General features: G+C 48.2%; 1 protein-coding gene across 1 annotated transcript in view; it reads right to left on the minus strand.

Moving 5' to 3' along the window:
* Window positions 1–12340, minus strand: part of LOC146822013 (cysteine-rich secretory protein 2-like) — a 143416-nt gene that overhangs the window by 82402 nt on the left and 48674 nt on the right. The gene's annotated exons all lie outside the window — the stretch shown is intronic.

Raw genomic sequence — 12340 nt, forward strand, 5'->3', positions numbered from 1 at the left:
AGACCTATTGACTATAACGTATTAAAAGTAGTCCTGCGGAGGGATTAGAGCATCATTCACCCTGGCCTTTTTTGGAGCTTACAGAGTGAGCGAACTAGTAGTGCCAGCCAAGAAACAGCCAGAGGGCACACATGCATACAGACAGGGGACCTTCACTTAGGGGATGGCTTCATGATAGTTCACCTGAGAAGTTCAGGGAGGGACACAGGCATCAACTGCATTGAGGACAAGGCATGCTACCCTCTGTGTAACATGAGGTGCTATGCGAATCAAGAGTTTCCCGTGACCGGCCCCCTATTCAGACACCTCAACGGAACTTATCTCCCCCAATTCCAGTTCACGGTAGTGCTCCGTAAAAGACTAGGAAAGGCACTGTTACCGGCTGGGGAGTTCGGGTCACGTTCCTTTCGGATAGGGGCCGCCACCACAGAGGCACAGTTGGGGCTGAGGACCTAGTGTATTAAATCACTGGGGAGATGGCCGTTGGGTGCATACAAAAGATACATACGGATCACAAATCACTAAACTCCCCTACTCTCAACAGGTCCGATGGGGGGTCGGGGCTTGGTATGGATCGTGGGGCACTCATCCCTCACACGTGGGCAAGGCTGTGCGCCAGTGCACAAGGACTTCCATGGGATATGGCTGAGACACACGGAGGTGAAATGGACAACCAGGTAGGAGCAGCTACTCCCGACAATGCAAAGAGAACTTCGGACTAGAGGGAAGCCGGATGCGATCATCCTTCACTTGAGAAGGAATGACCTGGCAAACGTAGGGAGCAGGGAATTGCTGAGCACCATGACCTCAGGGATGGGGGCTTTGGCAAAAATGCTCTGCCCGGCAGAACTGAACTGGTCAGAAATTGTAGCACGACGAGCATGGCGGGGGCCATCGACCCAGGGGCAGTGGACAGGTCCAGAAAGAAGCTCAACATGAGAATGGCAAAGATTTGCAGGGCTAACAGCTGGGGATTCGTGAGACATGGGCTCATTAACATTAGGTCACCAGGTTACTACGCCGAGGATGGGGTGCATTTGACCGGGGTGGGCATGGACATGTTCCTCTTATACATGGTTGGGGTTCTGGAGCAGCTAGGGTTTAAATGAGGGCCTCGGTTGCATGGGAGAGCTGCCACCGGTCGGGTAACTATTGGCAGCGTGGCAGTAGCAGCACAGAAAGGCACCCACAAAACAGAAAAAATTAGGTAGAAGAAGTGCTCAGATGGTGCCCTTGGGATGCCTCATGGCAGGGGCACAGGTGGGCATGCAACAGCACACAGGGGCAGCCAGGAGTGAAGGGCTGCCTGGATAGTGCCCTTGGGATGCCGCACAGCAGGGACACGGAGGAGCAGGCGAGGGATCAGCAAAGGTACAGGCTAAGCGAAACGGCACTTTCAGCTCAGGCCAGGCATAAACGGCAGCCCACGAGGTTAGTAGCAAGAGAAACCTGGAATCTGTAAACACTGGCACACTTGCAATACTGACCACTCTCAGGTTTAGCGCTGTCAGAGAGAAAGAAACTGGACAAGTGGGACATGATCATCAATCAATGTGATTTATGACAAAAGACATGGGCCACGAATGACCAGCCCTTAACGCTGTGAGATGTTGAACCATGGTTTATCTATTGTGCAATAAAAACGGTGGTCTTTTACACCATAATCTGTGTACGCTGCAATATATGATAAGAAGGGTGTAATGAATAGGGGCCACAAAGTAGAAGGGGGAGTGAACTCGCAGTCCTTGGAGGGGTTCTATTTACGCCTTTGGTGCTTGTAATCACTTTTATCTGCTTCTGTCTCCTAATCATTGCAGCAAATCTATTTTATGCAAGAATAACGTTGGTTCAATAATTATTATTGAAAACGTTCCACTCTGTACTTTCTGTATATTTCCATGAGAATAAGTAAGCACAAGTGACTGAGCGAAAGGTTCTGTACTGTTTCCATAATCCTGAGGGATCAGGCTTGTCATGTTCAGTGGTTGCCAGAAGCCATTTACTCCCTGGTAAGGTTAGAGGGACTTTCAGTGGCACTGTGGGCTAGCTGGTCTATTGGCTAACATATCCTGCGGGGATTTCTGGAATCAGTCTTGACACCAAGGCCTTAGTTTCTGTTGGTCGAGCAATGCGCAGTTCCTACGGATTAGTAGGAATTCCACAACAGCTGAGCCATACTACCACCAGTGCACATTTTTATAGATAATCTGGTGTGAATTTAATGTTAACAATGCATTGCTCAATGAAGGTGCAGTAATTGGAGCCTGAGATAAATGGGGACAGACAGCCATAGAGGGTTGAAACAGGAATCTTCTGGTGGGATTCATATGTCGCAGCCTGTGCTTTCTCGCAATCACCTCAAAGCTTGGACTGTATTTTTAAATTTTCCAGTTCTCTGTGCATATCCAGTTACCCTCTATATGGCTTTGTTTATTTTGAGGTCTGGTGCACTCAAGTACGTTCAGTTATGTTATATGAATTTGTTACGCGCACGGCTACTCGTGAGTGTCCAGGTGCGAGACCATCTGGGTGCGGCAGAGGGCTTCAAGTGAATAGATGTGTTTTTAATTTTTTTTTAATAGCAAATGGATCCTGGATGGAGCGTAGGACCAGAGGAAGAGCATTCCATACAACTGTTGCTTTAGTTGAGAAGGAGCTGACCTCCCCATCCTCTGACGCTTGAAACGTGGGACTTGGGCAAGGCATAGGGCCGAAGATCGCAACGAGCGCGCAGGAGCATAGAAGGAAACACGCCTCTGCAAGTAAAGAGGGCCACACCCATGGAGAGCGCGGTGGGCCATAATCAGTAATTTGAATTTCACTATGGCTGCTAAGGGCAGCCAATGGTATAAGCACAACTGGTTATGGACACTATCCCTGGCTGACAGACTTGAAAACAGTCTGGCTGCAGTGTTCTGGACCACTTGTAACTTCTTTAACAGGTAGCCCGGAATGCCAGTGAAGAGAGCATTGACATAATCCAGCCGAGACAGGATCAGCACGCATGTGATGGTTTGTCTTGCCGCAGCAGGCAGGAGGGGAAACAATCTTCTAAAGGATTTAAGCAAGCCAAAGCAGCCGCCAGCCAGCTTCTTGATATGTGATGCAAAGGACAGTTCTTCGTCAAACCAAACCCCAAGATTTTTTGCTGGCTGCCCAGTAGAGGTCAGATGAGGGTACTTGGGAGGCCAGAGCTGCTCTCTGAAGTTTGAAGGAAATATGCCAAACAGCAGAATCTCCAATTTCCCTTTGTTGCATCTAAGCTGTGCATCCACCAGCCATTTAAAGATTGATGAAAGGCAGTGTTGGGCCTGAGATACGGAGTTCGCCCCTTTGTCCCAGGTGAAGAGCAGCTGGGTGTCATCCGCATAGGCCATCACCTTAGCCCCCAGCTCCTCTGCTAGATATATCAGAGGAGTCTCTTGTGAGAACAAATCCAACTTGTAGTGTGACTAAACTGGCCCATACAGCGGCTCTGCAGATCTCCTGTCGGGAGTCCAGGGAGCAGACACTGCTCTGGTAGACCTTGCAAGCTCGCTGTCTAGCAAATCCAACTCCATAGAAAAATAGGCATAAGCAATCGCCTGCCTGACCCATCTACTGATAGTAGTGTTCAATGCCTTTTTACATCTGCAGGCTGCCCCATGAGAAACAAATGAAGACTGAGAGGCCAGAATGGTTTTGACCCCTCCAAGTACACCAAAAGAGCTCTACAGACATCCAGGGAGGATAGAATGATAGGTGGGGTCAGAAAATTGGGAGAATAATCTCCTTAGAGCAGTGAAAAGTGGAAGGAACTTTAGGGCGAGAATATAGCCTCATGACAACCCTATCCTGGAAAGACTTGTGATAAGGATAGGTGACAATAAAAAGAAGCGAATTCCCCAATGGTGACCAGGAATACCACTTTAGAGGATAGCCAAGCTAAGCTCACCTGATCCAAAGTTTTAAACAGCCTTTTCCGCAAGCGCCCGAGAACCACTGATAGGTCCCAGAAAGGAATCAGACACAACTCTTCAGTAGCTTTTTTTTATGTTTAAAACGTTTTTATTGAGACAAAACAAACCATGGGGGAGGGGGACAGGAGGCAGGATACGTGGAATACAGTCAAAGAAGAAGGGATGCATCTCCAGAGGGTTGGCGATAGGTGAAGCGTTGGCTCAGAGGGAAGAACACAGTAAATGAACGCTAGAATTACAAGCTGTGGAATCCCACGCGCGTATCCGACACCCAAAAGCAGAGCAATAAAACCCCCCCCAGTCAACCCCTCAACAGAACACAGTCCCCCCCCTCCCATCCCCCATCCTCCCAGTACAAAAACAACAACACTCCCCCCTCCCCCCGTCCTATGGTCCCGCAGCAAAGTAGCCCTAACCAGGAAGCCCCGCACCCCCCCCCCCCCCCCCCCCCCCCGGGTTCAGTAGCTTTTTTGCTTGAGAAAGAATAACAGAAAGATCCCCTTAGGCTACCTAAGTGATCTAATGGAGGCCCACTGGGAACCAAAAGTAGTGTGTGCTAAACCTTTAGAGAAGCCATCCTTCAAAAAATCAAAAATGTGAAATAGATCACCAGAGACTGGATCACAGGAATTCTTAGAATACCTTACAGAAACATTTCTCCAATGCTTAATATTGGCTTTAGTTGTGGAATCCTTCTATACCGATTGAATATCACAGGCCACCCCCCTTGGTGAACATCCTAGATGTTGCAACCCACCCCTCTCAATTTCCAAGCCATCAATCACAACTGGGTAATTTGTTTGAGAGAGAGATCTGGAAACCAAAGAGGGCTGGGAGAGAAGGTTAATTGAAGGGGAGGTTCTATGATATGATGATATCCTTGGCCAAAACTGTGCCACCAGAATCACTGTTATCTCCTCCCTCCGAATCCTCTGTAGCACCTTCCGGAGGAGAGAAATCGGAGAAAAGGCATACCGTAGGCCCTCTGGCCATGGAACTGCTAAGGCATTCACCCCGCATGGTCTTGGGCACTCCTTCACTGTGCAAAACCATAGCAGTAGGGCTTTCAACTGGGATGCAAAAAGATCTAGAGAGGGAACTCAATAATGCTCCAGCGCCATCTGAAATGCCTGCAAACTGAGATGGAAATCCAAGGGCATGTTGTTGCTCAGGCTGTCTGCCTGCAGATTGAAAATTCCGAGAATATTCATTGCTCTGAATGTTATCAAGTAGACTTCTGCCAGGAGAAAATCTAGTCAGCTAACCTGACTAGGGAGTGGGATTCCATGTTTCCTTGCCAGTTTCTGTAAGACTTCGCCACTTGATTGTCCATCCATACAAGAACAGCATGACCCATCACCCTGAGAAGACCCCTCTCAATAGCTGCTAGCTCTTGTCACTTGGAACAATTGTGAGCCTCTGACAGAGACGACTTGCCCTGAGCCTAGCACTCCCCTAAGGTTGCACACCAACGCCATTGACTCTCATCCGTCATTAGAATCAACTGGAAGAATGTAACTTAATGAGGCTGGAGACCAATGAACTGAAGAATATATTGCACCAGCAGCCTTAAATGTAGACGGCCCATGACACTTTTGTACAAGCCATCATCAGACCCTAAAACTTTAACCATTGATGATCTGGAGCCGACTGCAAATAAAGACGCTCTTAGAGATGAAATTGCAAAATCAACATCCAGTCCTCCAGCTGGGAAACTGTCACCTACACTGTATCGAAGAGAGCTCCACTTAATTTTTTCTGATGGGTAAGAAGCAGTTGTGACTTGTCTTCTGTCAGGAGAAGTCCAAGAAATTTCACAGTGTCGCACACTTGGGACACATCTTCCCCTGCCTTGGAAAGAGAGGATGCCACAATTAGCCAACCATCCAAGTAGGTAAAGAATTGTAAGACTTGTACCCAAACAAATGCCAATGTACAACCACTGGTGATAGTACCCTTGTGAATATTTGTGCAGAAGGGGAGATGCCAAAAGGCAAAACCTTAAACTAGAAATTATTTGACCCAACCACAAAGTGAAGGAACCTCTGGGAGTGAACCTAAACTAGAACATCCTCTAAGTCCAATGTCATGAGGAGGTTCCCTGGAAAAAACAGATGAAATATCCTCTATAAAGTCACCATCTTGAACGTCATCCGTTTCACATATTTGTTGAGGAATTTCAAATCTGGTACCAGATGGAAGCTTCCATCCACTTTTGGCACAAGAAAGAGCAGGGAATAAAATCCGGTTTTCCTTTCTGACCTAGGAACTGGCACCATTGCTCCCTTCTGCTAGAGAGTCCTTGAAGCCCTCCTTAACTTTTTACTGGATTCTTGAGCATCGGCATTTGCACAGAGAAGGGATCGGGTGGAAAAGACTGGAGTTTTAACTGGAAACCGTGATCCACCACCGTCAGCCCCCATTTGTCTGACACAAGTTCTCACTATCAACCTCAAAGAGGCTTATTCTTCCTCCTACCATTGGAGAGTAATTGTCATTCTTTTGGTTGAGACTGCTGACGTTCTCGAGGTTGCTGTGGTCATTATTCTCCAGGTTTCATGGTTTCCCGACCTCAAGCTCGGCCTAAAAGGGCTGTTAATTCTGAAGTGCCTGATTAAAATGCTGGTTCACAAATGAGCACTTATTCATAAAAGGTTTGAATGGCTGAAGGAACTTTTTCTCTCCCACAGCCTTCTGTACCAGCTCACCCACTTCTGCAGAAAAGAGTATGTCTCCTGTAAAGGGAAGTTGTAGAAGTAGCTACTTTTGAGCCTGTTCCAACTTCTACATATTTAACCACAACAGATGCCGAGCAGCAATGCAAGCCCCTGCTGAAATGGAAGACCCGAGGAAACCAATTGAAATTTCTTAAAGAAACTGAGCCAGCAGTTCCATATTTGCTAAAATCTCCATCTTGAAGACAAGAAGATTTTTACTTGAGCGGCAGCTTTCTCAACACAAACAGGCAGTTTCTCAACGGGAGCGGTCGCGAGCATACGCGACCACTCGCAATGTGAAATATGACCCCCCGCATTGAGAAATCTCACCGGGAGTTTTATTTTCCACGCCCGCACTCGCCAACTTGATGTTGGCTATCGCAAACGAGGAAAAATCTCCTTGGGAGATGGATTTTCCTTGCTCGCGCTTGCCAACTTGACGTTGGAGAACGCGAGCGAGGGGAAAAAAGTCCGGTCTGCTGCGCGAAGCTGATTTGTTTGGAACTCCGTGAGCTCCGCGTAACGTTGAGTGCGGGAAACTCTGCAAACTGCGCGAGCGGAGTGGAGTTCACCGCCCAGATTAAGCATTACATTTTGTACTTGTGTACCAAAATGCCACCAAAATCCCCGTGATTTTTTGTCGACCCCCCCCCCCCACAAAATAAATTGTGTACACTGTCACTAGCAAGTGCAACATCTCCACCAAAAGGTTCTGGACCTGTATCAGATACAGTGTCCCCCATAGATGGGCGGATGAACCCCCTCATCCCGAAAAACTCCAGCAACTCATATTAGATATCAGAATGTTCCATAAATATCAAACCCTCCACATTTCAAACATCTGCAGCTCTCTGTTTCCTTTGCTACGTGTTCTGTCAATAGCCGCTGGTTTCAGTGCCCTGGCCAAACTCTTCTCAGTATTAACTCCATCAGGACAACAGTCTTACCAGATCAAAACACTTTTTTTTCATCAAATCTTTCTTTATGCTGTTCTCCAGTACCAGCCCTTTTAACTGCACTAAATCATTTTCTCCCAGGTACTGGACCTCCAGACAGGGCCTGCCCCTCCAAAAGAATTTAGTTTGGGTAACAGATCATGCCATCGCATGCTCCTTTGCCAAACCACTTGAGCTGCTCCACCTTATCAGGCAGTCCCCACTGAGTCCTCCTCTCTTTGTTTTAGCTTGCCTCGCCGCCCACTTCACAAACAAGTGCTCCCAGATCCAAACAGCAACATGCCCTCTCCCTGCACCCGCAATGCAACCTAGGAGAAAAGGAATCATGTTAATGCAATTCAAGAAAGACTAAAACCGATGGCAAATACCACTGATCACAAACTGGATCGCCAATGACCCACATGCCTGATCTCTGCCACTGTCCAACCCGTTCACTCTTCCTTCGTTGCCATCCCCATCCTTAAGGAGTTAGTCCGGAAATCCTGTGCTCTGTCCCCAAAGCTAACCAGTGCTCTCTATCAGAGCCCTAAAACTTTTGAGGCCAGAATAGTGTATCTCATCCGCATACTGAAATAATACACTGCATCGCACCCAACCCAACTGCATAAGGCCATCCACAATTCCCGAGGACAACTTGTGTATTCTGATATGCTCTCATGGCAACACAGCAGACCCTGCCCGACTGATCTGTTCTCTATTTCGGAATCTAAACTTGCCCTGCACTAGAAAGCATCCTGACCACAAAAACTTTATCTGTACCTTAGAGCCGCCCCCTCTGTATCCCGAAATGCACCAAGAAACAGCTACCATGATCACTGTAAACCTACTTACCTCCCAGTCATCCCTAAAAATGTATGGCAACATACATACCTGCTTCAATATGTGCAGAGTAAGAGGACGGTGCACTCTCACCTTAGTGCCCCTTTCCCTTGACTAACCTCCTAGAAAGGCAATTATTCCATTTCCACGCCGAAGGCTCATATACCCTCAGCAACTTTCCATAGAGCACCACTCCTGCAAACTTCCCAGCTATCGTGACAGCTGAAAAACCTTCATCAATAAAAGATATAATGAAATTTACCACAGCGTACCTCGGATCTTTACCTTCGTCCAAGCATCTCCATCGCACTGTCCCTAACCGCCCAAACTCATACCCGCCAGTCTATATGCCTTGCGGGTAGACTCCAACAACAATCCAAAGATAAGAGGCAGCACGTGCTCCCTCTGCATCTGAAAACAGCTCAAATGACCATTCCGTTTACTTTCCACCTACCATTAAAATACCATTGTCGACTGGCCAATTTAATTAACCTTCTGAACAGCCTTGTCCACAGATGCATAGCTCTCCTGGCTACCCACAGCAAGATTGAAATCATTGACCGATTGGCCCTCTGGCCACAACAGATGATGAAGCAGATAAAAAAACTACCAGGTACCTTCTTGAAGTAAACCCCCATCAGAGAAACCCTCAAGTTCCCAGGGGCCAATTGTGAAATGGCCCTTTCACCCTCCTTTCCATCACTTCCTTCAAGAATTCACCCAAAGCCAAATTCCTCCTGCCCTTTCACTGACTGAAAATTGCTCATCCATTGCCGCACCCTGTAATCATCAGAACACAAACAAAACCCAAACCTAAAACCTGTCAGCAATACCTCTTTTTTATGTTTAATTGTTAGCCATTCTCAGAATACTGACCTAATATTCCAACACTCTACCTTAAATGGTGTAAGCACTTTTTCCCATGGGGTTCTGACCTCCTCTCCCTCTGTCACAGTCACTAGAATTGTCCTTTGACATCCCGTGCCACCTTGCTGACTGAATGCGCCCCCCTGGTGACCACACCGAGATAGAATGCGCTTTCCGCTGCACGTGGAGCATTCATGCTAATATTTTCAATACTTCCACCATCATTGCCCATTGTTGTACGACCAACACATGCCACCTGTCTACAACCTGCTACATTTACTCCTGCAAGGGTGGGATGCCCTCGCAAGGGCTTGCAGATAACCAGCCAGACACTCACGGTATAAGTCGATGGGGCTGGCCACCCAGGCATCATAGTCTGAAGAAACAACTCATTGTCAAGCCTGTCCTCAAAAGAATCCTCCTCTTCCGTGAGGAGGGCCTGGAACTCTTCATCGTAACGCACCGAGGCCTAACCCCCAAAAGTGACCTGTGCTTTCTGCAACACATCAACATACTTAAATACTACATACTTAAACAATGCCACACGCCTCTTTGGATACTTCTCACAATACACACTCACGTACATGAGAAAATCTGTAGTCCAATTCTCATTATTAAACGGTACCCTGGGTCTGCAGGACAGCTTTTATTCCTCCACTTTGGAGCCTTCCTTCGCCTGCACTTCCCTGTGTAAAAGCGTAATCATTTCCACATACTCCCCCTCCTTAGTAGCCAACATTAAGTGAGCCCCCAAACGTTTTTTCGTGATCCCCATGTATGGTATTTTTTTGCACTTCACTTCTTTGCTCTCTTCCTTTTCCTCTGTGCTTTTGTTCTCACGTATGGACTAAAACCTTTACTGACTCTTGCGCTTTTCCCTTCACTTTCCCACTGCCTTCCTCTCCATCAGTACCCGTCCCCTGATCCTGCACATACCTACCCATTTGCAGATAAAGGTCTGATTCACCTTGCAAATCTCTATCTACCCCCACTGCCTGCACCTCCACTTCCATTCCCCCAGCAGCAGTGCCCCCACGCAAGATTCCTTACCTGGCCTCAATGTTGGGGCCCACACTAAAGTCGTCCGTTTTGACCCAGGTCATACCTCTTTCTGCCTGAACACTGCCCTCTTTTATGAACCTGAGAAAAGCTGTAAGACATCAATACTACCCCTGTGGTTTCTCCCCGTCCCCGATGCATGGACTTCCCACCATGCATTCTCAACCTGTCATCTCCCATAATATCTCCTTCTTCCAACTCTCTGTCCCCGTAGTCCAGCTCCCATTCGGGCTCCCCATACACATCACCACAATCTGCACTCGTGCCCGGTACTTCCCCCATAACCAACATCACTATTGCCAAACTGTTCATCATACCAGTCCTGTGAAGGGTCAAAATCCTGCAATGTGGATGCAGGTCCCAATACTTTTGTCTCTACTTCTTCGCCCAACGCCGTCCCAGAGCTGGCCACACAGACAGGATCTGACTCGTTCTGACCAGGATTGCCAGGCCGCCAGACCCTCCCGGCTGAATAGATGCTGCAGCTACCAATGACCCTGCCTTGAACCCCTGGCCGGTACCATTCTGAACTTGGCTTGCCTGCCTGCCCTAAAACGCTTGTGGGCCTGTTGCAGCACAATATCAACCATAGAAACGCGCCACTTGCACCGGGTACAAAAACAACCCATCCCCTACCTGGGAATACCCTACCGCAATCTACCCGTGAAGCTCCTGCATGCCCTCTTCCCCCTGCTGCTGGCCCTCCCTGCCTCCATACCCATGCCTCCCAGAATTGCCCATGACTTCTGGCAGCCTCTCATGTGCAGAAACCTGACCCTGCACTTCCTCAACGTTATGATGAGCCTTTGCTCCACTCCCCCCACCCACATTGCCTTCAAACTGCCTCAAAAGCTCCTGCCGCTTTGTTCCAAAGTGCTCCCCCTCCGTCTCCCAATCGTTAAACAAGGTCTGCCTGCAGGGACTCAATAAGTCCAGAAGCATGCCCTGCGATGTGGAAGCCCCACCCCGCCATTACGTGGGCAGGTGCCGCCATACAGCCGAGAGGTGTCACCCACTGCACTGTTGGGCCGCTCACTTCCCAAAGCCACCACAACGGGCATCAGACCTGCAGCTACCTGGGGCTCCTCAACAGGCTGGGGCTCTAATTTCTCAGGTTATCTTCACAAAATCAGGGGGCATGCCTCCAAGAGATACGGCCCCTCTGGTCAAACAGGTGGCGGGACAGCCCCTCCTATCCCTCGATATCTGGAACTCCCTGCCCTGGCCCGAAGTGCAACAATAACGCTCAAAGAGCACCAGACACACTGCCTAAAAGAGTCATCCGCCTCCCAGCCTACAGTGCTGTTCCCAGCCCGGATAGCACTTACGTAACCTTTCGTGCACTTTCGTGACACTGACAAGCACGCTTTGTCTTCTCAACATGGGGGCATCCTGCTGGCTGCATAACCCCCTCCGCTAGCAGGTCCAACCTGCCCACCTCCTTTAACACCTGCGTAGCTTGGTGCATGCTCTTGGGTAAAGCCATAACTACGTTCATATTTGTAAACGGAGAATAAAATCCAATCTACAGCAAATTAAGCCACTAATAGAAACCGTTAACGAAACACGTAAAAATAAGCCTGCCAGCTAGAGTGTACCACACAAGCTAAAACGGTACCCAAACCTGAGTGTCCAATCCCTAAATACCCTTCTAACTCGGCCCCCGTGCCCCAAGACCAATCAGGCCGCCCCTCACTTCTGGACCTAACCACCTGACTGAAGATTCCGGAAGGGTAGGGCATTCTGCCTACCCTCTCAAAACCCCCATTCTCCCTCTTGTCAGATCTTTAACTTCATTCCAGAGATGTGGCAAAGAGTCAGTATTTGTGACAGGAACAGGAAGAAGAGTGTAGGGGAGTGACTATATATATATATATATATATTCACTGAAAAAAACATAGGTTTCAGGCCTGATATAGTTAGGAATTAGCATTTAAAAAACCTTAGAAATTCACTGAAAAAA

This window comes from Triturus cristatus, chromosome 6 (genome assembly GCF_964204655.1).
Source record: "Triturus cristatus chromosome 6, aTriCri1.1, whole genome shotgun sequence".
Classification (NCBI taxonomy): Eukaryota; Metazoa; Chordata; class Amphibia; order Caudata; family Salamandridae; genus Triturus; species Triturus cristatus.